The 26,091-nt window shown below is 43.1% G+C and overlaps 1 protein-coding gene and 3 long non-coding RNA genes across 10 annotated transcripts in view; 1 reads left to right on the plus strand and 3 right to left on the minus strand.

The window, feature by feature from the left end:
- pcdh19 (protocadherin 19) overlaps positions 1-26,091 on the plus strand; it is an 88,995-nt gene that overhangs the window by 17,585 nt on the left and 45,319 nt on the right. The window lies entirely within an intron of this gene.
- On the minus strand, positions 16,227-24,650 carry LOC116714120 (uncharacterized). Its single transcript, XR_004338002.1, has 2 exons — positions 23,448-24,650; positions 16,227-17,503 (listed from the first exon to the last, which is right to left on the minus strand). It is a non-coding gene; the product is annotated as an uncharacterized LOC116714120 (long non-coding RNA).
- Positions 17,564-17,871, minus strand: LOC116714119 (uncharacterized). The gene is made up of 2 exons (XR_004338001.1): positions 17,742-17,871; positions 17,564-17,659 (listed from the first exon to the last, which is right to left on the minus strand). It is a non-coding gene; the product is annotated as an uncharacterized LOC116714119 (long non-coding RNA).
- On the minus strand, positions 22,691-23,436 carry LOC116714118 (uncharacterized). The gene is made up of 3 exons (XR_004338000.1): positions 23,248-23,436; positions 22,869-23,157; positions 22,691-22,786 (listed from the first exon to the last, which is right to left on the minus strand). It is a non-coding gene; the product is annotated as an uncharacterized LOC116714118 (long non-coding RNA).

The following is a 26,091-nucleotide window of genomic DNA, read 5'->3' on the forward strand; positions in this document are numbered from 1 at the left end:
GGAGGTCATTTGTAAGGGAGCGATTTTAAAAACCGCTCTGCTGCTTTTTAAGTGTCACTGTTTATAAGGTGAAATAAAGCTGCCTGCCACGAGCAAATTAGCAGCGTGACAGTGATGGACTCGGCATCATCCACCGCTGGCTCCTCCTTTCACGTTTAAGGCGAAGTGAGGGTGTGGCCAAGGGTGACTGAGTGACATTACTCAACGAGATGGTTTTCTGCTCCCTGGCAAGCAGTGATGGTTTAACACTTGGTTAGGTTTTTATAGCCCTGACCCCAACCCGCCAACAACCCCCAATGCCGCATGTCACCCCCGATGTCGCGGAGGTACAACAAACTGACATAACATCCGCAGGCAGCCAGTCAGGAGCAGCCGGGCCCGCTGGGTTGCCACCCTCTTGTTAGGATCAGAGCATCCGGCCAGAAGAGCTTAACAGTCAAAACACATGAGTGACAGCGCCTGACGTATGCATGTCACCGCGAGTGTCCTTAACTGCATTCGACTCGTACAGATTGTACGGAGGGAGAGCGCGGCAAGGAAAACGCCAAGTCCTGGCAAATTGCAGGGAGAGAAACGTGGAAGACGAGGAGTGGGGAGCGAGATCTATTTATAGAATGGCAATGATTTTTCTCAACCTGTGTTCCTGCTGCCTGAAACGTGTTATTTCTCTCTGCAAAATGCAGTGTTCGGATGAGGGCGAGATTATTTTCCACAAATCATGGTGACCTTTACGGAAAGCAATCATGTCTTTTCTTTTCTGTATTGGTGTTCATTTGTAGTGGCCAAAATTATTCATACACCTGGCAGAATTAGGTTAAAAGTAATATTAAATATACCTATATGTTTTTTTCTTATGACTGAAAGTAATATTAAGTTTTTGGAGTGGCCATTGAATCTAATTAAAACCCGGCAGAGGGATTTTAAGATTAGGGCGATGGCTCGGAGACCCTCCAAATAAATAATCACAAGTGCAGCAGAAACATAAGGCAAGCTGGTTAGCAACTATTAGCACAGCATATAGACACAAAATCATACATACACTAATATATAAGAACACGTGAGAGAGACCAACTAACCTAACGGTTGTATTTTTGCAAGGTGGGAGGAAGCCAGAGCTTCATGTATGACCAGGAGAACATGCAAACTCTATCATTGCAAAAACACAAAATAATACCAAATATTTTTGTCTAGTTTCTAGAGCAAATATCTTAGTAGACTTGAAATAAAACAAAACTAACTTATAAGTAACTTTTCAGCAAGAAAGGAAATTGTTTTAAGTCAATTTCCTTAATATTGATTTTTAAAAAGTACTTGTTCCACTGGGAGATTATTTCACTTATAACATGAGAAAAATGTCTTGCTATAAGTGAAATCATGTGCAAGTGGAACTAGTATTTAAAAAAAACTAAAAATAAGGAACTGTTTACTGAAAACAAACTCCTATATCTTACTGAAAGGTTATTTCTAAGTTACTTTTGTCTTTTATAATTGTACTAACATATTTCCTCTAGAAACGACCAAAATTACTTTAGAAGATTTTGTGTTTTTGCAGCGACATAGAAAGACCCCAGGGTGGGATTTGAACCCAGGACTTTCTTGCTGCAAAGCAACAGAAATTAATTTTGTGTTCAGAATTTAATTTAGGGTCTAAAAGCATATGCATGCCACACTTTTCAGATCTGTATTAATTTTGAATTCCATATATGTATTTTCTTCTGCTTTAGAATAATGTTGTCTTCCTCTGTCTTTTACATTCATTTTCTTCATAAAAAATAGAATGAGGTTTGCTTTTGTAATGTGATAAACACTAAATGTACATCTCCACCTTGGCTGTTCTTCCTTAAGGAATTGCAACAGAAACATCAGGAGGCATGTTTTCAGAAAAGCTCAATCCGATCAGCTTTAATTGCCCTCCTTCCTCTTGAGATTATTTTACTTGATTTAAGAAACAACTTTTCAACAAAATGAGGGGAAACACACTTTAAATTACTTTTAAAAGCTCTATCAAAAAGGCAGAATTAGCTTTCTTGTAAACCCATTAAACGTCAAATGAAGGGGGATTTTTGCGCAGCTAAAAATAGCAGCATAATGGCTGCAGCCATCCAGCAATTTATGTTTGCAGGGTCTTTATTGGACGCGAATCTAAATGCAAGAAGGGGTGTAATGGCATTGGGCTTATAGGTTGATGGGTCCACCCGCAAATGAGAAAAGGCTAAATGGAGTGAAGGAAATGGACGAAGTGATGATGTTTATCGCTGGGGAAGGGGGACATCATTACGTACCTTGTTAAGCCCTGCAAGCAATGCTGCGTGGATGTAATTACCCATTTAAATTAGTTTCTCGCAGCGTTGTTTTTTTTTCTGTTGTTGTTTTTTTATTTCTCAAATTAAACTCTCCAACACAAACACACCGCATTTGCTCCTCTTTATTGGAGATCCTTCGGTGTTCAAGTCCCAACACAGAGGAGGGAAAATGCATCATCAACACAGATTTATTGAGATGTGCTGAAGTGCTCATAAGCAGCCTCGCTCACATTTAGCTGCACAATTTGTCAGCGGCGAACCACAGGGCTAAGGTGGGGTTAGAACCCCTTTCTGTTGGGATTCTCAGGAAAAGCTTTGACAGTCGAGGACTTCAGGAGAATAAAAAACGACATACCCCCATCTTTCATTCATGCAAATGTGGCTGGCTGTGGTGGAAATGCCTGTATTTACATTATCGGAGCATAGAAAAGGTCATCTTATACATACAGAAACACAAACTTCAAGTCATAACCTGGAGGAGAATCTCATTTCAGCGTGAGCTCGGCGCACCAGCTGCAGTTTTTTACCTTTGCTCTCAGAAGCTCGAACATGAAACGATACAAAACTCAGACTCCTTCATTTATTTTATCCTGAATGTGCATAAAAGTATCAAAAAAATCCCTTACATTTCATCCTTTGGCTGAAACAAAACAACCAAACTTGAAAAAGAAAGTAAACAAAGTCAGTGGAAAGTAATTACAGTTCACTCATAATGACAATTACGTTTGCCCAAAACTAATTTTCTCCAAATGTGCAGGGAGAAAAGGTATTAATTAGAATCCATGGATATCAGAATTATAATTGTGTTTCTGTGTCCTGTCTTGCAGCCACATTATTGTTGGGAGATTTCCCAGGGCTTTGTCCCGAGGGCCGCTGCTCTGGCTGTTTGAATGGCAGGGGAAAACGGGGGAGGGAGGCAGTTTAGCTTAACAATACTCCAATACTTGCTGTGAACAGAAACTTTTTCCTTTGCTCCGACACCAAGGAAGAGTGACCTTTCCAAGTGTCCTGTTTTTTTGTCGTTGCTTGCTTTGCTTAAAACAAAGCAGAAGCAGGAGCATGTTCGTTAGCATTTCTCCCATCAGATTAAATGTCAACTTCCGCATGCATAATTGCAGAAAAGCAGGATGGGAGATTTAAAGGGAGCTGATGCTGCTGGTGGATAGATGACTCCACATCTCGGGCATTTTTAGCTCTTATATTAGGGACTGTGTGTTTTTGCTTTGGGTTTCTGTGCCACATGTATCATATCAGACAGAAACATTAACTATACATGAAGACAAATTTGATGAAATGCTTCACCACTCGACCACATGCCGCCTCTGTTTGTTTTGGTTCAACTTAATGCAATGCAATTTGATTTAATGGGATGTAATTCAATGAATTTAAATGAGCCACATGAAGAAACTGAATTAGAATAAATATAAAATTATTTTAAAAACATTTCTTTTATATTACAATCAAAACACAACAGACCTGTGCAGCTGATTTTTTTCTTTTTTCCATCTATCGCTCAGAATCTGAATAGTGACTAGAAAAAAGTATTTTTCAGGTTAGGAATCTTAATCCGTGATCAGCAAGTGTAGTATTATACAATCTGAATGTTAAATCCCAATTCATTTATTGCTTTTAAACAAAAAAAATCCCTCCATTTTTTGTGTATAGACACATTAACCAACTTCAAACTTTTTGATCACAGTAAAAGAATTATAAGCAAAAGTCAGGAAAATTTTAATTTGATGCTTAAAGAGGATAATATAATAATTCCTTCATTTTTTGTTTGATTGAAAACTACACAAGTGATTTCCCCATAGTTGTTAGGAAAACACAGAACCGGTTAAGATTGAAGTCTACTTCTTACACTTAAAAAAAACAGAAATAGTGAAAAAACAAATCCACAATAATTGTGTTCCCAAGAAGAATTTTTGTTTTTCACTTTGTGACAATCTAGGGATTTGAGAAACAAAAAAACGGTTGGCTGGTCAGATCTCAAAGAAAACCAAAAATCAGCTCTGGTCAGCATGGATTGTTGCATCTTTCATAGTTCTGCATATTTTCTTAAAATAGTCCTTAGAAACTAAGATCTGGACTGATGAAGTCCTACAAACTCTTCATTTTGCTTACTTGCAGTAGTTCTCCTCCTAAACAGTAGCGGTCGCCACTGAGAAACTAATGGAGCTCAAACACAGAATGACAACAGAAGAAGAGTCTTACAGAAGTTCATCGTTGCCAACGTTGAGACTTTGTCACAATATTTAGCCACTTTTCAGGTCCCTCAAGTGAAGTTTTGTTTTTTTCTATATTTGAGTATTTCAGTTTGCTGTTTTTATCATAGATTATTAAATTACTTTATAACATAGTTCTACACATATTGAGACATTTTTTGTCTCACCAAGTTGATTTTTCTCTTTCCTACTATAGTCTGGATCACAATACCAAATATGCAAATTAGACGATGACGTAATCTAGTAGACTTACCAAGCTCCGCCCACAACCGACCCACGTGACCGCAAGTCTCACAAGCAAAGCCTCGCAGCTCGTTGTTTCTATGTAAACATGACTAGATCAGTGCATCATTTCTACCGGATTTTCACAATATATCAGCTACTACAATGGACAAAGGAACTAACAAGTTCATGTGATCATCTGGGAGGAGGTTACTGGTTTCTCAGTCACAAGCTGGTTGCAAACCAGAGGCCAGCAGGTGTCAGTCAGTTATGGTAGATCTGAAATTTGGTTTGATGACGTCAATATGAGAAGCTACAGACTGACAGGAGGAACCAAAGAGCTCTGTAAAGGTAAAGGCAAGTTTTCTGAAGCTGGGATAATTAATTTAATTTCACATAATTATCGCGGTAGAAGCCATTTGTTTGTTAAAATTTAATGAAATATATTTGTTCTATTTGACGTTTGTTGTGAATGACGTAAACTAACAAACGAACGAGGTAATTAGTCCAACGTTTAGAAACTACAGCGGCTGTAATGCGCCACAGCAAAGGTAAACAAAGGTAAAATAACCCGAACAGGTGATCAACTCAAAACCACTCTTACCTTTTTACTCTCTTTCTCTGTGTAGTTTAAGCACACCTGTTACCGTGGCAACCGCCTGCGCCCCGCAAGACGAGCAAAGATTACGTTAAAAACATAACATTCAGTCCGTTACGATATCAAGTTTCCAGGCTTGATATTTATTTCTCGATTATTAATCAGCGCTTCCCTGAACACAGCGATGGTTGATTGACTAGCTGTGCTTGGTGCTAGCGTGGCTAACACGAGTAACAGTTTAGTCCAAAGCCTTTTCTGCTAAAATAAAATCTTTAGTGTATGTCAGATACAGTACACATTGCATATTGATCTGTTTAGCTAACGTAAGACTGTGTAGCAGACAGGCTTCAAGGTGTAGAAGTTGTATCAGTTCTGCCATTATGCTGTACTTAGCTAACGGGAAGCTAACGGTGTGTTTGTGAGACGGCCACGCACGTGACCACGTAGAATGGGCATCAGCCAATGAAAAGCGGCCCCTGTGGTAAGGCGTATGGACCTTAGCTACTTTCCTAGCTGCGGAGTTGGGAATAGTGCAGCGGTTAACATGCAAATGAAAGCTTCATCTTTCATTAGAAGGGATCAGATTTTAGAGAAACATCTAAAAACTGGTACATCTGACATGAACTAAACTTGGAGGTTCTACCGATTCACTCGGGTCATAAATGTACACACTTTGTATGTTTGGGTAGGTCCTCCGCTTGCAGTAATTATAACAACGGGGGAACTAAATCCAATGGAGTAAACAAAAGAATTGTCTCTTTGTCACATGTCTACCTTTTTGAGGAACTTAAAGAGGACAAAGCAGACAAAAGAAGCAAACATCATTGTGTTGCTCTCACAAATGCTGCATTATACCTTTGTTGTGTTCTCTCCAGCGGCACGGCCGTCTCTCCTGTTTCTCCTTTCCTTTCACTGGAGCAAATTCATACAGTTCCTTTGTTTCTTGACATAAACCTGGATTTGCATTAGGGAGTGCATGTATGGGCTGTTTGAAGAGCAGTGGAGGCTCTTGGCAGGCCGGCCGGCCGGCCGCTGTAGCTGCAGCATCAGGCGCCTCAGAGGCATGCAGCAGTATGGCTCGAGGAGCAGCAGGGTAGCGTAATTGTGCATTGTTCATCCACAGAACTGAGGCAGAGCATGTAATGAGCTGTAGCATTTTCACCCAGGCTGCCTAATGGGCTATGACCGAGTGTAGGCCTCTCAGAGCCCCCTCGCTCCCTCTGCCCTGTGTGGCCAGTGTGTCGGGGCCTCTGCCTTTCTTTTCGCCCATTCTCCCATTCTTCTCCTGCCCGATCAGCGTGAGCCATTCCTTCACCCCTGTTATCCCGCTCCTTTATCTCTGCTCCGTCTCCATTGTCCCCCCTGTCTCTGGAGATGGTGGGACCCCTAATGTGTTCAGTGTGTGGCTCCTTTTCTCATTCATGATGTCTGCAAACCTCTCAGCACTAAGTCTGATTCAGCCTGACATAAATCAGAATAGCTCATTGATGGAGCCCCGAATGCGGCGTGATTACATTAAAAACCCAAACACTGAATACAAATAAAAGTTCAGGGGAGAATTTGCTGATGTTAGTTGTAGGGGATTTGTTGCTGGAACTTGGCTCATTTTTCCATCAAAGGCTGCTTTGCATTTTGATTATCTAGTTTTCCTGAAAGCAATTCAGGTGGGCCTGATTCACTCAGGTTTGTTTTCTTGGGATTAGGGCTTTTACAAAGTGCCGAGGCGTATTATTTACACCCATATCTAGTTTCCACAGAGGCGGGGAACCAATTCTTTGCTTAAGTAATACCAGGTCGAGTTGCAAAGACAAGAATGTGGGTTAGGCAATAGATTGCATATACTCCAGCGTGGGTGTAGAAGTAGTAAACACTACAAATTATATTAGTGATGATTGCCCTGCGGAGGGATTGATAACAGCCGTACCAATGTCTTTGTCTTCTTTGTAATCACAAAACAATTTGGGGTCTTTAGTTGTCCAAGGGACACCACTTCTTTACTTTCCTCTTTCATCTGTGTTTTGACATACAAACACAGCCAAGAAAACCAATGAACTTGGCCTTTGAGTGTGTTTAATGTGTACAGAGGGCATGGCATTGCCCAGAAACCTCCTCAGCCCCAGATTAGCTGAACCCAGTTCAGACTGGTGGAAGCTGGATGGTAACAACTTGTCTGTACGTGTTTCAGAGAAGATTGCTCAAAATGTCTTTGCTTTAGTAGCGCACGCTGGCTCCACCTTTGCAGAAAGGTCTCTAATGAGTTCATGATGCTTTCATCTCCATCGGGGGCATCAGAGGAGGCTGGAATGCTCCGACATGTTTGATGCTTAAATGAACCCTCCCACTCCTCAACACAACACAACACGCACTTTACGAGCCTCATGCTACAAAAAAGACACTTATCATTTTAGAACTGATCAGATCATCACCAGTCCGTTTCTGTAACTTTGGCCACTTTCCCCGTCAATGCTAAGAAAGCCTCCCCACACCATGATGCTGCCATCATCTTTAACCGCCTTCCCTTTCATTATATAAACTCATTCTCTCATCTTCCCACATTTTCACTAATGCCAGTGTTGTGTACTACATAGTCACTGTATAAACACAAAATCTTACCAATATTTTTTGTCTTCTAGTGCAAATATCTAAGTACACTTGAAATAACTATTTTTTTAGTAATATATAGAGACTTGTTTAAAGTAAATTATTCATTAATACTGATAAAAAAAGTTCTACTTCCACTGACAGATTATTTAACTTATAACAAGACATTTTTCCCATGTTATAAGTCAATTTATCTGCTAATACAACAAGTACTTTTTCATCAATGTTAAGAAATTATTGACTTAAAATAAGCCTCTATATATTACTAAAAAGTTACTGTTAATTTAGTTTGTCTTATTTTAAGTGTAATAAGATATTTGCACTAGAAACTAGAACAAAAAGTACTAATAGTAATCCTGAAAACAGATTTTCCTATTGCTTCACATATTTTGTGGCCTAACAAATAATGTTATTTCATTTTGAGTATTCATGTCGCCCTCCAAACTTTCGTCCTTCACAAAAAGCCTCCACAGACAAAGACTTTGTTTCCACTGACCATAAAATTGGAATTATGAAAATTTATTTAATGGAAAAATCCTCAATAAAAAAAAAACAAACTCAAATGTTTTTAGTGACTTGTTGCTTTTGATTTTAATTTCGTTTCTATTTTAATGGAAACACAGCAATTGCAAAATAGTCGATATTACACTAATGTTGAAAGAACACAAAGTTTTCCACAGAATGCAGCTAAAGACAGAAACAATCTGCGTGAGGTGAGCGTTTAACTTCAGAAAGTCTAAAACTATTTAAATGAAATAACTGTAAAATTTAAAATTTTCTCTTCATGTGAGCATTTCCTCGAGGAAATGAGTTTCTGAAGTTTTACCAACACAGTTTTTTTGTTTAAACAATTAAAGTCTCACCAATAACATTCCTGTCACTTTGTCTCTGCAAAGATGGATTTATTCTTCATTTAGTTTTCCTTATCCCTGTACTAGCAGCTTTATATTGAAAACACTTAATATGAAAGTAGGATCAATCTTCTTAATTTTACAAAATGTCAAACAGTTTCTTTATATTCTAAGTACATATTTTCCCCTTTATGTATTTATTCCAGACAGAGATAATCCTTTTCTAGCTTTATTTTCTATCCGTCTCAAGCTAAAACTCTGTTAATTGTGTTTAAATGTTAATATATGGCTTCCCTCTTTTTGTTTGTCTGAGATAGGACAGCAGGCAAAATACCAGTGGTGCTGGGGGCTGGTGGGGGGCCATGGGAGTAGTGTTCTGACTTTTCATTTGTTCACTACCCAGTAATGATTATTTTAGCCTCTAAGCCCCAGATTTGGCCTTGTTTTTGCTGTGGGAAGCAGCATCAGCAGGGACAGAGCAGCCTTGCTCTCGCTGAGAAGCTTGTCTGCGGCTAAGCCGGTTGGCAACGGGAGTCAGGTACACAACATGGAGGACAGTGCAGTCGCAGGAGGTCAGCAGGAGAGTGGCGGGGTTAGAGAGCGATGGTATGCGTGTGTGTGTGAGAGGGAGAGAGGTTGGATCCGGGTTTAGCTACAGTTCCTTTGTGAAATCATGTGGTGGCTGAGTTTGAAGACGTTCTAATTATAGAGCTTCATCGCTCGCCTCGTATGTAGGGCTGGTAACAAGCCAGTTGCCAGCTTGCATGAGCAACTGCAGAAAGCTGACTTTTGGTTTAATTTGGAGGACTAGCTATAATCCAGACTAAATCCCCTAAAGATGAAGGCCCCCCTCCTCCCCTCCCATCCCTCTCTCTGCCCCTCCTCCCACCGCTGTTGGATTATGGGAGTGTCTTTAAAAGGATAAGGACATGCTTATCGCTGCTTCCCTCAACACTTGTCTGGGTCCTCAGATGTGGGGGCGGACGGGCCATCATCGCCCTATGTGACCAGGGTGGTTATGAGTCAGAGAGATTAGGCGTCTGACAACTGTAGATCAATGATAATCACAGTTTATGGTTTTTTAAACCCGAACAGTCGCAAAAACATATGGATGGTAGCATATGCTTCAGCTCCCATCCAGTAAATTTTATCAGCAGGCTTCCTCTTAGTGAACAAAAACACATGAATTAGATGTTAGACAGCTCTTACTGAGTTGGGTTTGTGTAAGGTTTAATGATTTTCTGGGTTTTTTTATTGTTTGATAAAAAATGTGAACTTGATGCTGCTCTAATATAAGCAAATGTCTTAAAGTTGTAGGCAAACAGAAGAAACTACCTAAAAAACTATTTAACTATATTATTAGTTTATTTTTGTAATTTTATTTTTTTACTTTTTATTTTGTCTTAGTAAAATAAAAATACTCGTACAAAACAGATGTTCCTCCTCGAAAGGAAATCTCTTTCCCTGGTTTTTCTACAAGTGGTGCAGAAGTATGTTCATACGTTTTAGAACCGGCCCAAGGCATAAGCAAACTAAGCTGCTTCTCTAAGGCCTCCACACCAGCAGGGGGACCCATGAGTGGTGGAATTGGCACAAAAATTATGTTTAAGAATGTCCGGATTTCTTTCTCTTCTTCGGTATAAAACATAAATTTTTCTGGTGAATTGATGTAATGGACTGTTTTTTTATGTATTAATTTTCTTACTATTTTAAACTATATTATGTCAAAACTGTAAAGTATAAATATCAAAATGTTGGATGAAAATCAGCTGCATCTCAGTAAAGTAGAATGTCATTGAAAAGTTTAATTTATTTCAGTATTTCATTTTAAAATACATTTTAAAACTCATACTGTTGTTTGGGTAGTTTTTCCATTCACTGAACTTTACATACATTTTCTTTTTAACCTTATTCTACCATATTATTAGATATTATTTGAACTAAATGAGTTGTGGTAACTGGACAGAAGCAATAAAATAAAGTGTTATATCTACTAGACCATGGATGATGGTTTTGAATGATTTTTTTTTTCTGAATTTATTTCCCACACATAAATAGTTTTAGAAATTTTGTCATATTTATTGGCTTTCCATTCAACTCAGATATATGTAGGGACGTTTTAGCTCCTACGGCCAGATCTTGGTCCAAGAAAAAAATCTGGCACATGCTTCTCCTGAAAACTTGCTCATTTTACACTTTTGTTTGTGCCAAACAGAGAAGAAATACCACATAATTAGCTACTTTAAAAATCTCTTATATTCCAGATGGCTGATCTTTTACTCTCTGGTGTTCCTCTTAACAGCTGATAGCAAGAGACGGACCTTTGTAGCAGTCAGAAATATGTCGAAAAATCCAAAAGCACCATCATTTTGTTGAGGTAGAGTGAAATCAGCTGGCAAGCTATGAGCTGTCAAGCTGCTTATGTGGCAGACAGATCAGTTTATATCATTCGGCGCTAAAGAAGTGTTGTTGGGAGTGCTGGGAGTTTGGGCAGGGCTGTTGTGTTGCAGCGCGGAGACCGATCGAGCTCACATATGTGTTGTTTGAGATGCTATATTTAAGTGTGAGGTTGTTACTTATCTCATCGGGGCGTGATGGAGGAGAGACGAGGGAGCAGAGCGAGCTCCTGGTGGACTCCAGGCTGCGAACCCGGAGCTCCCTGCGCACCAGCTATCTGGGAGTTGCAAAGAGAGAAGGAGAGAGCGAAGCCACATGGGAGACGGATAGAAATAGAAGCACCTCGACGTGCTCGCTTGTTTACCTTCATGTCAACGTTTTTGACTCAGCTCATTAACCCATGCACCTGGGTGGATCAGAGCATCTACCGCTTTCTGTCCCCCCTCTCTTCTCCTCCCTCCTTTTCTCCCCGTCTTTCAAAATTAATTGCAATGACGACAGGTCGCCATAAACGCTTTTACATCAGGCTAACAGTTGCAACATATGGGGAAGTGGTAGGAGTTAAGGAGGGAAAGTAAGGGGGAAGTGGGGGCTATCGCACCTCACGAATCGATTTTAGCTGATACCAGTTAACACATAAACCCTGTAGCACTTTCCTCAAATCTAATCACGGATCCATTTAAACTGTGTTAGCTGGGAGTCTGCTTGCCGCTCAGATGGGTTCTCACTTTCTAATATTTTTGAGAGCATTGGTTAAAAACACGAGGCGAGTGCAGCAGAGGTAAAGCAGCGGCGGCTCTGAATAGGAAGGGGCCGCCTCCCATTACCCATGCAGCCCGCATCTTTGCTAAATTGTTTTGCATGACCTTTGCTACAGTAGCTCTAATTATTACCATCACACTGGCCCTGTAAGGCACACAGCTAATTATACCGGATTTATCTGAAGGGACGTCGGTGCCATTCTTCACAGGCATGTCTTGGCTACCGTCATTCCGGGTGATCTAAACCAGGAATAAGGTTAATTTGGATAATACAGTAATTGTAATTAGAGTCACAATAATTACAAGCGTACTTTAATAGCAGCGAAGACAAGTCCATTAGTAACAGGGATCCTAATGGACTTGTTGCACGTATGCGATACCTTATGTAATTGAGAAGAATGGTATTGCCAAAAAGCAGCGAGGTTGAGCAATAACGCTGCGTAACGTGCTTGATGGCCTTATTACGGAGCCAGATTGTTTCTGTTTCCTCCCGGTTGCTCACAATTGGTGCTTGACATCAGCAACTGAAAGATGTTCAAAGACGCCGAGGGAATGTAGGTAGCAACACCTTTCGTCGCCACGTCTCCTAAAAAGTTGCAACTAGAGGAAGCGATATTTTTTTCAAAGCTGCCACATGAATGGAGAGGGGCAGTTGGAGCCGTGTTTTGGCTGGCGGGCAACTCGTGTAATGAGCCTAAGAGGGTTCCAATTATTCCACTTGCGATCAAAACGGAAACAGAGATTACTTCTCTTGCCTCTTTTTTCTTCTGTCTTTGACATTTTACACACTAACATCTTTTGATAGAGGCTGGGGGGAGGAAGAGGAGAGGGAACGACTGCCAGTGAGAGCCTGATTGTCTTCAACAGGCTCCAGCAGCGCAGACCTTTCTGGAAGTGACAAGGCGATGCTTTTGCACACATTTTGTCTTAATTTTTTTTTATAATCAAACTACTTTTTCCAGTCCATACAGGGTTTACTCAAGGTTTTAAAAAGTCTTAAAAATAATCCTCTTAGTTTTAAGTCTTAAAAAGTCTTGACAATGTCCAAGTTTTCTATAATGGGTCTTAACTTTCATTTTGTTACGACTTAACTCTGTTTATCCACTGACTTTTTTTTCTGCCTTTACATGTTTTTTAGAACAAATCACTGGCATTGTGTTGAACCAGAGCCTAGGGAATTCATATGTTGTTACTTTGCAGCAACAAACATCTGGAGGATTTTATCACTCAAAGCCGTTTCTCCCAAACCTGGTAAAGAAATCTACTCATGAAACTGGATCTTTCTTGCTTCTTTGGGTAATTAAAATGTTCTTACAACCTCATTGTCCTCCAGGTCCTTGTGGGAGAGGATGTTTTTAATGAGGTCTGGTTTTAAACACTTGCATTACGTTAGCAGGTTGCCACCTGTTGTCAATAACCACTGCAATGCCCACTTGGGAGGCTGTTTTGTAAAGGATGTTAAAGTTAGATAACTGATATGTAAAAGCAACTGGTTTACCTTCCAGATAAAATAAAACATACAATGGCTTAAAGAAGTTGTTTCATCTGACAGGAGAGTTAATAGGACATAATTCTGATGTTTTTTGACAAGTAATGAGAAAGAAATCTTTAATTTAAAGTTTGTCACGAGAGTTGTTGAGGTTAGAAAAAACATATGACAGGTGCTCTGATTAAATGAGACAGACGGAGCTAAATGCAGAAGAACAATACTGAAGGAAAATATTTTTGAGGCTGCAAAAGACTTGAAACTGGAGCAGAGGTACAGAGCTACAAAAAATGGTTGTGATCAATACATATTCATGTGTTAGAATGGCCTAGTCAAAGCCACACCAAATTCCTATAGAGAACTTGAAAGTCGATGCCTACAGAAGCTCTCTGTCTAATCTGACTGAGCTTGAACTGTTCTGCAGAAGAAAGGGGGGAGAAATGTCAGTGTCTAAACAAACCGTAAAATACTTCCAGCTGTTGTCACAGGCGAGACTGAAATGCAACAAATGTATATTTTTCCTTCCACTTTACAATTATTCAATGTTTGTGTTGGTTTTCACATGAAATCCCCATAAATTACATTCAAATGAGGGGCTGAAAATATGGAAAAGCTCAAAGGTTTGGGACACTTTGCGTGTTGCCAAAGTTGCATCTAGTTTGTTAAAGTTACTAATTAAAATATAAGTTACTCAATATATGTAACAAAGACTCTGAAATAATCTTAAAAGTCTTAAATTTTACCAGCTGGAACTTGAAGAAAGCAGAGAAAAAGGAACACATAGAGGATGTGTTGGTTTCTTACTCACTAACAGCTTAAATTATGTTCTTTAAAGCAACAAAAGGAAGGTTAAATAATCAATTGTTGGTATTTCTTTCTTTTTTTTCCCCCTGCGCCTTTACCAGATTACAAGTAGAAGCACATTTGATGCCTTGGGGTAACTAAAATAATTTCTCCATTGTAAGACATCAAACTGTATCAGACTTAAATGATGAAACAGCAGAAGACAAATAATATGTAGCACAGCTCTGAGACAAAGGGAACACCAGCAATCTGCATCTGCACAGATAAACATCCACCCCTAAGATATGTTCTTGGTAGATAACAGCTTAGTCTGAGTGTTTGCAGCACACACACAGACTAGTACACAAAGGCTTTGATAAGCACCAGAAATTACTACATGTTGTTTATGGAGGCAGAACAAAAGCATTCCGGGTTTTCATTTCAAGAAATCAAGCCATGGATAGGTGGATGCAGGATCTAAAATGCATGTCAATTGGATGGATTTGACTCTATAATATGGTCGTAATTAGACAGAAGCAGGATATCGGCTCGCGTGTTTGTTTGTGTGAAAATGAGAAGCAACGTGGCCAGGATTTGAGCGCGCCGTGCGCCGCTTTCCCCTGTGGATCCACTGCAGGGGTGCGAGTTAGAGATCCGCCGTCTGTTGCTGTTTTCCGTGACCCCGTGCATTTCCCCCCGCAGTGAAAAACGGTGTTTGCCCCCAAAGACAACCCTGATACAAATTAAATTAAATGAAGTCTGCGCATAATCCCTGTGTGTTTCAGCTGCTGAATCCCCCCCACCCTCTCTCATGAACGCGTGCATCTGGACCCCTATCCGCTGGCCGAGCTCTCAAGCTGCCAGACTCCCGGTCCCTGATGGAGGCAGCAGCCGGCTCCCCCTCAGACTCATGGCCCTGCTGCGACTTTATGCGTGTTTGTGAATGTGAATGAGTGTTTCACTGTAAATTCGAATCACAGAACTTCTTCCCTTTCATATTCTCTGGCTGTGCACAAATGCATTTCTTCAAAAATAGTTTTATTTTTGTCTATGTAAGGGTATGATGTCAGAGTATTTGTTTTAAGGTTTTTCTTTTTTTTGCAGTATACTATATGTGATACGTTTAGATCTCTCACCAGAAACAAGATGCTGCTGAATCAAAAAGCGTCAGCTGTCGTTTTGTTCTAACTGTGCCCTTAATGCAGTCTGTCGCGGTCCTGCTAATAAGCCGGATTTACAGATGCGGCAGAGATCTGCACGCAGCTAATGCTCCGCTGTCAATCCCCACACTGACAGCAGCCTAAAAGGACCATCCTAAATATCACAACCAGATGTGCTCAAACATGAAGCACCAACAAACAGGATAGAAAGGATAGGGGAGGCAGAAGAAGAATGGGCGGAGGAAAAAATGCCTTATAAAAGTATTCACACTCTTTAGGTGCTGACATGGTTTTTTATTTGATTGACTAACATGGGGTTTTACTAGCAGCTTTACATTGATGTTTTTGTTGCAAATTAACTCAGGCTTGGTCAGATTGGATAAAGAGCATCTGTCAGTTTTTAAGTTCAAATTGGATTTAGGGACTCTGAACTTTGACTGGGCCATTCTAATGCATATACATGCTTTAGTTTATTCAAACAGTGGAATTGCGTTCTGATTATTTGTCAAGTTCCACGGAGAACTACCAACGAACCCTTCATTTTATTCAGGAAAACATGTAAAACATGCTGGACTTGACCCCAGAGGACCTATGTTAGACACCAATTATCTAAACAATTTTATTGTAGCTCTGGCTGTAAGTTTTGGGTTGTTTTGATGAAAGTCTGTTGCAGTCTTTGACATGATTTCTTTCATTGTTGTCCTTTATTTAGCTCCAATCTTCCCCTCAACTCTGACCAGCTTAACTTTCCCGGCTGGAGAAAAGCCTCACCATAGCATCATGCTTCCACCGCCATGTTTCAACAGAGATTTTCAGGGCGACGGGGTTCAATGATAGTAATCTACTCTTTTTTTTTTTTTTTTTTGCATGTAGGCTCAAATGTCCAATCTTCTTCCATGTAGTATATCGAGACTACATCACATACATCTGTTTTGTAATTAACCAATTGTTTACACTGGGTTTAAATTGAGTTTGGTGAATACATAAGCAAATGTTTAAACCATGTTTTATGTTCATAATATATGCTATTTTGTGTTGGCTTATCACATAAATCCCAGTAAAATACATTGCAGCTTGTTGTCGTAACGTGACAAAACTTTCAATTGATAGCAGCTGTTTCCATATGCAAGGAGAATGGAAGGAATCCCTTTTTATGAGCCTGAGTCGAAGTTTGTATGTTTGTGTGCCTGTGTGTGGTCACAGTTTGTGCATTTATGTGTGTGAGAGATCCGAGCACCTGCACACATGCCCTTTGAAAAGCTCCATCACCCCCCCATCCAGCCAACATGCAGTGTAAACACGGTTTGTTTGAGCGAGTGGCCTGGGGTTGCTAGATTAATGAGCGCTGATGAAGTTCCACTCGTATCCTAGGTGCTGCCTCCCTGTTTGCTGGAGTGGCTGTGATGTGGCAGTGTGTCTGGAGGCGGTGACTCATTCCCTTTACCCAGTGTCAGATTAAGGCATGTCAATAAACAGACCCACTCAATCCATCTCCGAGTGACTGCATCCGCTCACAGAGCCTCCCAGTCTGTAATGAGCTGCTGCAAATCTCCATCAAACTAAAATGTCTGGAAAGATGCCTTGTCACAGTGAGCAAGAGAAAGAAAAGACAGGGAGGGAGGGCAGGGGAGACAAGGAGACTACAGCTGGGCCGATGTGAGTGGCAGCCACCTTTAAGCTGCCGAGAGAAATTCCTGCACTCCTGTCTCCACGCCGCAGAAGACGAGTCGATTCGGGTTTCTAATTTCTGTCGTCCTCGCCGAGTTTATTAAAAATGTGCTCTTTGCTTACTGATTTCCAAAGTGAGTGAAAGAAGTGCTGTTTATTCAGTCGCTGCTCTCGCGTAAGCGTTTAAGAGAAATGTGTTTACATAATCTGGAGTGTTTCTGAGTGTTTATTTTTAAGGCTCGGCCCAGGGGAGGCGGGAGGAACCTTTGGGAATATTTTCTGCTCTAATTTAACATCCCCTTCAACACTGTGGCTGATGTAGGCCACAACTCAAAGGAGAAATTGCTATCTAGTGATTCTTTGAGGAAAGAAAGAAATTAAATGACTGCTAAGAATATGTTTGTAATGCCTATTCCTAGGGGGGGGGAACGGAAACCACAAAATCTACCTGTCATGATGGTAGTTTTTAACAAGCCCACATGCAGAACACAAGACAGGAGAGGTAGGATCAGTGTTAAATGATTTAATAAAGATCACACAATTATCAGTGAGAATCAGGATGGTCTGGTCCAGGGGCAAAAACAGGGACGGCAACAATGGTTCACTACGAGGAAAGAACAGAGTGGTGAGTTCAGGGGTCGTGGGAAGGAAGGAAATCTTTCTGGGAAAAAACAGGCTGGTCTTACTTGTTGCTGATGAACAGAGTCTTGGAGGGGAAACCGAGTATGTCCGGGGTCTCGGTTCTTGGTGGGTCCAGGAACAACGGAGGAGTGCGGTGGGCAGCGGACAGGTAGGCACGAGAGCAGCGGGGAGACGGAGGAGTGGTATGGCCGCCAGCCGTGGGGTCCAGGAGATAATTGCCAAAACAACGGAGAGGTAAGTCTGGGAACTCGGGCAACCTGTGGATACTTTCCACGGCGTCACGAGGATGGTTCAAAAGCCAGGAATTCAACCGGGATCTCATCAAAGGATCACCTAAAAGGCAACGGAGTAGATAAAGATAATTACTAGAATGTTCAAGACAACTAGAAACACAGAGACAGGCTCAGGGGGGCTCAGAGGTACCGTGACTGGCTAACACTCAGGCGACGCTGGACTGGCGGCCAACTCCTTAAGTCTGCGCCGCTGATGAGGATGATCACGAACAGCTGCGGATAATAATGCACCGCACTCCAGCCGGAACCTGTCGCCATCTGGTGGTAAAAGGTAATAAGGGTGCACAGGAACTCCCACCATGCAGCCAGAACCCCGGAACATAACAGTACCCCCCCCTCAACGGTCGCCACCTGGCGGCCTAGACGAACTGGAAGGCAACGAGGAACGATAGTCGGAGATAAGGGAAGGGTCCAGGATGGAAGAACCAGAGATCCAGGACCTGTCCTCCGGACCGTAGCCCTCCCAATCGACGAGGTACTGCCAGCCGCGACCTCGCCGACGGGAGTCCACGATCCGACGGACGGTGTATGCAGGATGGCCATCAATGTCACGGGGGGGTGGGGGGGGTGCGGCTGGAGGGCAGAGCGTGCTGGTCTGGACCGGTTTGATCTGGGACACATGGAAGGTGGGGTGGGAGCGGAGGGAGGCGGGCAGACGGAGACGGACAGCCGACGGACTGAGTACGGTTTCAATGGGGAAGGGACCAATGTATCGGGGAGAGAGCTTTCTGGAAATGGACTTGAGCGGAACGTCACGTGAAGAAAGCCAAACCTGTTGACCAGGGACGTATATGGGTGCTGGTCTCCTCTTCCGGTCAGCCAGGCGCTTATTTCTATCCGCAGTGTGGTTGAGGTTACTGATAACAGTGTTCCAGACCTTCCGACAACGGCGGATGTGATGACGGACTGAGGTGACCGAGATATCCTTTTCCTCTGAGGAAAGAAGAGGGGGTTGATAACCAATGGAAGCCTCGAACGGGGACATACCGGTAGCTGCCGAGATGTGGCTGTTGTGAGCGTACTCCACCCAAGGGAGGAATTGGGACCAGTCAGAGGGGTTGGTGGAGGTGAAGCAGCGGAGAGTGGTTTCCAGGTCCTGGTTGAGCCGTTCGGTTTGACCGTTGGTCTGGGGGTGAAAGCCGGAAGAGAGTGAGACAGATGCGTTGAGAGCCGAACAGAAACTTTTCCAAACCTGAGAGACGAACTGAGGACCTCGGTCAGAGAGGATGTCCTGTGGGATGCCATGGAGTCGGAAAACGTGTTTGATCAGAAGTTGAGCGGTTTGAAAAGCCGTGGGCAACTTACGGAGAGGAACGAAGTGGCAGGTCTTGGAGAAACGGTCGACGATGGAGAGGACGGCGGTCATGCCCTTGGAAGGAGGTAGGCCGGTAACAAAATCTATAGATATGTGAGACCATGGTCGTTTGGGGACGGGGAGAGGTTGCAGGAGACCAGATGGAGGTTGGTGAGAGGTCTTATTTCTGGAACAGGTGGTGCAGGCTTGGACATACTCACTGACATCCTTATGGACAGAAGGCCACCAAAACTTGCGGAGGACGAGTGCAATGGTACGGCTTATTCCGGGATGTGCAGAGAATTTTGAGGCATGGATCCAGTGGAGGAAACGGGCTCGGACAGAGACAGGAACATAGAGCTTGTTGGGAGGACAGGTGTCGGGTGCAGGTTCCGTCAACTGAGCTTGAGTAATGATGTCTTCGATCTCCCAGGTAACGGTGGCGACTGTACAACTGGGAGGAAGAATAGGGGCAGGGGCCTTCTCGGAATCATCAGACGAATACAGGCGGGAAAGTGCGTCAGGCTTGATGTTACGGGAACCAGGGCGATATGAGATGGAGAGATTGAATCGAGAGAAAAACAGCGACCAGCGTGACTGGCGTGGGTTGAGCCTCCGGGCAGACTGAAGGTAGGACAAGTTCTTGTGATCGGTCCAGACCAGCACCGGATGCTCCGCTCCCTCCAGCCAATGTCTCCATTCTTCCAGGGCTAATTTCACAGCCAGCAGCTCCCGATCCCCCACATCATAGTTTCTCTCTGGGGGTGATAATCTGCGGGAAAAAAAGGCACATGGGTGAGTTTTATCGTCGCCAGGAGAGATCTGGGATAAGACCGCACCAACTCCGGTGTCCGAGGCGTCGACCTCGACAATGAACTGTCGGGACGGGTCTGGCTGAATCAGGATGGGAGCGTTGGCGAAGAGGGTCTTGAGGCGTGAGAACGCCGCTTCAGCCTCCGGAGTCCAACTAAAAGGGATCTTGGAAGAGGTTAGTGCAGTTAGTGGTAAAGCTGTCTGACTGTAGTTTCTGATAAAACGGCGGTAAAAGTTTGCAAATCCGAGGAAGCGTTGGAGCTGCTTGCGGGTTTCGGGTGCGGGCCATTGCAGTACTGCCTGGATCTTTTCCTCCGTAGGCCGTACCTGTCCGCCCCCTAACATGAAACCCAAGAAAGAAATTGACGGCTTGTGGAACTCACACTTCTCAGCTTTGACAAAGAGTTTGTTCTCGAGCAGTCTTTGGAGAACCATGCGAACGTGGCGTCTGTGTGTCTCTAGAGTCTGCGAATAAATGAGAATGTCATCCAGGTACACGAAAACAAAGATGTTCAGAAAGTCTCTTAAAACATCGTTGACCAGGGCTTGAAAAAATGCAGGCGCATTGGATAAGCCAAAAGGCATCACGCAGTACTCAAAATGGCCAGTAGGTGTCTTAAACGCAGTCTTCCACTCGTCACCCTCGCGTATGCGCAGAAGATGGTAAGCGTTTCGCAGGTCGAGTTTGGAAAAAACTGTAGCACCGTGCACCGGTTCGAAGGCAGATGATAATAATGGCAGGGGATACTTATTCTTAACCGTAATATTGTTTAACCCTCTATAGTCTATGCAGGGCCTCAGAGACCCATCTTTCTTCCCCACAAAAAAAAATCCAGCTCCCAGAGGGGAAGATGAGGTGCGGATTACACCGGCTGCCAAAGACTCCCTTATATATTTGTCCATAGTGTCTCTTTCAGGTCGAGAAATGTTGTATAAGCGACTGGTGGGTAACGGAGCCCCCGGCAGGAGGTCTATGGAACAATCATATGGGCGGTGAGGAGGGAGAGAAAGAGCCTTGGACTTACTGAACACCGGAGCGAGGTCGTGGTATGCAGAGGGGATTGTGGAGAGATCGACCGGGTCCGCCTCCTGAGGCTCAGCCGGCGGAGGACCTGGGGGAACAGCTGAGCGGAGACAAGATGAGTGACACGAAGCGGACCAGGACTCTAGGTGTTTTTCGGTCCAGTTTATTTGTGGGTTGTGAAGTTGTAACCAGTGGAACCCTAAAATTATGGGGGAATTGGCTGATGAGAATACAAAAAATGAAATAAACTCACTGTGGTTACCCGAAATGATGAGGTGGAGTGGTTTGGTTTTATGTGTGATGTGTGGCAGTGTTTTCCCATCTAATGCTGTGACTCGCAGTGGAACAGGTAGTGGTTCGGTCTCTATTTTCATCTGTTTCACCAGGGAGTCGTCGATCAAATCTTGTTCGCAACCAGAGTCGACCAGGGCGGATAAAGAAAATGACTGGGTCTGAATCAAAATGGTTGCGGGCAACAGTAAGCGAGGAGAGTCTTTTTCGCTGGGATGGTCCGCCAACCTCCTCGCTACTACGGGCGGACCGGGAGGTTTAAACGAACCGGACAGTTGGCCAAAAAATGACCCGGGGAACCACAATAAATGCAAAGGCGGGCTGAAATGCGCCGCTGGCGCTCCTCAGGAGTCAGGCGAGTCCGACCTAACTGCATGGGCTCGGGTTCCTGAAAGGCTCGGGGCGGAGAAACTGCCGAGGGAGAAGCGGAGCCACCGAGGTGTCTAAACGGTTGGCTCCTACGACCCCAATCTCTCCTTCGGGACCGGATTCTGTGATCCAGTCGGATGGTCTGGCTAATTAATTCCTCTAGGGTCCTAGGTTCTTCGAAAGTAGCCAGCTCATCCTTAATGTTTTCATTTAACGCGTTATAATATGCGCTCTTAAGCGCGGCTGGGTTCCAGCCTGTTGCTGCAGCCTTGATACGAAAATCAACGGAAAATTCTGCCACAGTTCTATTTCCTTGTTTAATATTCCACAACTCTCTGGAATTAAATGACTGGTCAGCATCTTGGCAAAACACCTGTCTGAACTCTTTTATGAATTCATCAAATGAACAGCCATAGCGTGCTGGATCTGGGAAACGAGCTTCGGCCCATAACAAAGCTTGTCCCGACAATGAGGACAGGACGTATGCTATCTTGGAGCTGTCGTAAGGGAAGCTCCTCGGGGAGTGATTAAACATTATTGAGCATTGAAGGAGAAAACCATTACATTTTCTCCGATCACCTGTGAATCTTTCGGGTGTAGGTGGACGGATCTCAGAAAACGTGGATTGGATCTCCGGAGCTGGGTTTGAAGCTGGAGCGGGATCTGGAGGAGAAGTTTGAGGGGCTGAACCTCGAAGGAATCGGGTTAATTCAGACAGTTGTTGGTTCGTTTCAGTTTGGGTTCTACTTAACTCTCTTAGTGCGTTTTCATGAGTTTGCAATGTAGATTGTTGTTCGGCTAAGGCTCTCCGGATTGCGTCTGCTGGGCTGATTTGTTGGCCTGAGTGTTCTGTCATGATGGTAGTTTTTAACAAGCCCACATGCAGAACACAAGACAGGAGAGGTAGGATCAGTGTTAAATGATTTAATAAAGATCACACAATTATCAGTGAGAATCAGGATGGTCTGGTCCAGGGGCAAAAACAGGGACGGCAACAATGGTTCACTACGAGGAAAGAACAGAGTGGTGAGTTCAGGGGTCGTGGGAAGGAAGGAAATCTTTCTGGGAAAAAACAGGCTGGTCTTACTTGTTGCTGATGAACAGAGTCTTGGAGGGGAAACCGAGTATGTCCGGGGTCTCGGTTCTTGGTGGGTCCAGGAACAACGGAGGAGTGCGGTGGGCAGCGGACAGGTAGGCACGAGAGCAGCGGGGAGACGGAGGAGTGGTATGGCCGCCAGCCGTGGGGTCCAGGAGATAATTGCCAAAACAACGGAGAGGTAAGTCTGGGAACTCGGGCAACCTGTGGATACTTTCCACGGCGTCACGAGGATGGTTCAAAAGCCAGGAATTCAACCGGGATCTCATCAAAGGATCACCTAAAAGGCAACGGAGTAGATAAAGATAATTACTAGAATGTTCAAGACAACTAGAAACACAGAGACAGGCTCAGGGGGGCTCAGAGGTACCGTGACTGGCTAACACTCAGGCGACGCTGGACTGGCGGCCAACTCCTTAAGTCTGCGCCGCTGATGAGGATGATCACGAACAGCTGCGGATAATAATGCACCGCACTCCAGCCGGAACCTGTCGCCATCTGGTGGTAAAAGGTAATAAGGGTGCACAGGAACTCCCACCATGCAGCCAGAACCCCGGAACATAACACTACCTGGATTAGACTGGCTCCTTAGTGTTTCCGAAGTCTGTTCAAAAAAATTACCACCTAGCTCTCATGTGGCGCCATATATGCACATTAACGGATTTTAGGATGAGAGGAGTGTGCAAACTTTTGAGTCTGACATCCAAATTAAAGAAAATCCCTCAAGACTTGCCTGGAAGGGAAGTTCCCTGCTATTTGAATTTGATTGGGCTCCCCAGGCTTTTAGAAAAGTAAGCCGATTTCTTTTAGGAAACAGCGCAGATAGTCGCTTTCCTCCCTCCCTGCTTTTCTCTCTGTTGAACTGTGAATTATAATGGTTTCGATGGAGCAGACGTTTTCTGGATCTGAGAGCGAATGGAGCCCTGACCACTGAACAGGTGTTAAGTGAAACTCTATCCCCCCAGATTGAAGCAGTACACCCCTATTCACTCTAATGGACACTGTAACTCCATCTAAACGGCTTAAAAGCACCAGCCTTGTGTCGACACAAAAAGGCAAAACAAAACACCGGTATTATGTGAATTACAAGGAGGAAGTGGGGTTTTATCCTTCAAATGAAACCTTGGAACCCAACAACAAAGGTAAAAAGACCTGATTTGGGTATAAAACATTCATAACCTGTTTGGCTGCATAAATAAATTAGAATATTTTAATAGTACAATTTCAGACGCCTTAAATTATCTCTGAACCTGATCTTTCTTAAATTTCCACCTCTTCCAAACAAACGTCTCCACTGATATACCACAGTCCGCTGATCCAAAGTAAGTCATTGAAGAAAATGTTAGGATTTAATCACTCTGACCTTAAGAGTTTCTTTATTGTATTCATTTTTAAGTATATTTTTTATATCCATGCATTTTGCCACGCATTGTGGCATGTTGAAAACCACGTTTTATGTTGGTTGATGTGAGGAAATGAAGACTTTGTAGATCGTCAGTGATGTACTTCAGTGCATTTGCATTGGGATGAAGGGCGTGAAATTCACAGAGTTCTGCTGCATCAGAACAGGGTGCATTACTTTCGCTATAATAAATTAGGGATAAACTGACCACCTTTAAATTTCAATTCTCTATGAATTCCCCAAAGTAGTCAGATAATTATTAAGGGACATCTTTGGTTTCAGTTGGTGTGTGGTGTTTATTGCATGTGAAGAAAAACTAAAAAAAAACTGTAACTGCGTGATTTCTCTGGTGATCACATTGTGTGTGCTGCATTACAAAAGAAGGCATTGCACCTACCAAACAATAGACAGTTATTTTTAGGTGTTACTAATTGAGCAAAAAATGTTTTTCTGCTCATTTATGTATTCCCAGAAATGCAGTAGATCGATTAACTAATTGGATCATTTCTTTATTTCTAGGAAAACAACAGAGCTGCAATAAATGTTAGGTAGAAACATCAGTCGATGTGTTAGTGTGCAGGTCCGATTTGTTTGTTCATGGTCTATTTTTCTGGCATTTAGTTTTTTAAAGTGATTTCTGGCTAGAAAACCTTTGGATTTGATTTCTTTAAATCTTTAAAAAAAACGTTTACTGAGACACAATTGGTTTCAGGGTTTGCCAACTGAAAATCGGCCCACCCTGCCTGGGAATGTATAATTCGCACCCTGAACGCTACCAACAGTTTGAAACACGTTGGGGCCCAAGCGGTGATTCCCCGCTAAGACAGCCACTCCAACTTTAAGCCTTTTCAGCGTCAGTCGTCTCCGCTGGAATGCAGACGTCTGCAAACGGGTGCTATTATTTAAAATCTTTTCATCATTCTGAGAGGGAGGGAAATAGCTTTGACGTTGAGAAGCTCATGAATAATGAATGCTGTTTCTATCAATGTATGTATAATTAATCACATCTCCTACTAACTGGACTTCTGTGGAGCCTGTGGTCCTGAGAGACGTGGAAACTGGTCTGCACTTTTTTGTCTGTGCTCCGTGGTTGAAAGGCAGTCGAGTGATATGCAGATTTGAATGTGGGTGGTTGATGCACAGGTGGTGCAAAAACAACAGCATCATGGAACAGCGGCTGATTGTTTTTGGTCTGAATGGGAAAATATTTCCTCCGTTTACACGGGCGAAGGCGTGAAAAACGAGGAGGAAACGCAAGCAGGAAGTGCCGTTGTGTTTCAAGCTTCATTGTTTTGCTAAAAGCCTGTTATTTAGCGTGACCACACAATGCTGAACACTGGTGGTCAGGGCCATGTGTGACCTCACGAGCGCTCTCGGCTGTTTTTTTGTCATCAACTCGTAAAGAGTGCAGCACAAGCAACGGCGAAGCGACAAAATGTTTTTAAAACCCCTCCACAGAATCATTCACTTCTGTGGCGTGATTGATTTCCCAATGAGCGACTGGGTTTGGGGTGAACTTATGTGTGATGAAGTGAAATGATGCAGAGAATGTGGCAGGTTATTCGTCACACGTGTACCCTTCTGTCACAATTGATTGTGTATAATTTGAGTTTGCAGGGAAGGCAGTTGATATTAAATGGTAACAACTCTCTGTATTCATCATGCTGGGCCTCTTTGAGAAGGCAGAAATAGAAAATGTAATCCCATCCACAGCCATAGCTGCGCCTCAGGCACTCTTTCACCCTTTTTACCACTGATCCTCCCTCTGGGGCTCTGCCCTCTCTAAAGGAAGAGGGAAATCTATAATCTAGC

This window comes from Xiphophorus hellerii, chromosome 23, assembly GCF_003331165.1.
Source record: "Xiphophorus hellerii strain 12219 chromosome 23, Xiphophorus_hellerii-4.1, whole genome shotgun sequence".
Lineage (NCBI taxonomy): Eukaryota > Metazoa > Chordata > Actinopteri > Cyprinodontiformes > Poeciliidae > Xiphophorus > Xiphophorus hellerii.